Source organism: Echinops telfairi, unplaced genomic scaffold (assembly GCF_000313985.2).
Source record: "Echinops telfairi isolate 266 unplaced genomic scaffold, ASM31398v2 ScPeMD7_60;HRSCAF=208, whole genome shotgun sequence".
NCBI lineage: Eukaryota > Metazoa > Chordata > Mammalia > Afrosoricida > Tenrecidae > Echinops > Echinops telfairi.
Genome location: NW_022103958.1, coordinates 35,377,335 through 35,378,105, shown reverse-complemented (window position 1 = coordinate 35,378,105; position 771 = coordinate 35,377,335). Strand labels below are relative to the sequence as shown.

At 60.3% G+C, this 771-nt stretch overlaps 1 protein-coding gene across 1 annotated transcript in view; it reads right to left on the bottom strand.

Moving 5' to 3' along the window:
• SOX6 (SRY-box transcription factor 6) overlaps positions 1–111 on the bottom strand; it is a 655,298-nt gene extending 655,187 nt beyond the window's left edge. Inside the window, exon 1 of the mRNA XM_045290980.1 lies at positions 87–111. The gene's annotated coding sequence lies outside the window, so the exon portion shown is untranslated. The remainder of the gene's footprint in view (positions 1–86) is intronic.
• Positions 112–771: the final 660 nt, after the last annotated feature.

Below are 771 nucleotides of genomic sequence, written 5' to 3'. Positions count from 1 at the left end.
CGGCTCCCCAACAGGTAGCTCCCGCGTGGGTCGCGCTCCCGCTCGGCTGCCCTGGCTGTGGAGATGGCTCGCTGCGTCTCGGTTACCTGGGCGGGCTCCAGGATGGTACCGCACGGAAGGGCTCCTTGTGCGCTGCGCCGAGGGAGTAAATGGCATTAAAGAAACCGGGAAAGAGACAAATAAAAATAAAATAAAATAAAAGGGAGTCCAGGCTAGGTCAATTAGGGCAGCGCAGAGAGCAGGGGATCAGAAACCCCCAGCGCCGCGGCCAGCGCAACCCGTTAACTCAAGTCTGCGGGGGTGTCCCGCTCCGGCCGGGGGAGCGCTGCCTGGCAGAAGTTTGCCGCGGGGGTGCCAGGAGGTGCGCGCGGAGCGGGGTGACTAGGGGCTTCCCCCCTGAAACAAGTGAAGGCGATGGTTAGTGCTGTCAATCTTGGCAATCAGTGTGAGCGGCCATGTCGTAAGTATTCAAAGCATTTCCCGTCGTGCAACATCAGAAAGTGAGTGGCCAGGGCATTGATCTAAGAGAGGGAGAGGAGGCAGGGCTCCCCTCCCAGACAACACAAGCAAGATGAGACAAGAGGCGAGGGAGGCAGCGAGCCAGGCAGGGAAGCTGGGAGGGAGGGGGAAGGCCAGGGGAAGAAGAAGGAGGGGAAAGCGGGAGGCAAAGGCAGGAGCGAGCCAGGGAGAGAGAGTAGGGCAGAGAGACCAGCGAGACTGCAGTTAGAACAGGAGGAAGCGCCTGGGAAGTGAGAGTGAAGCGATTGTTAG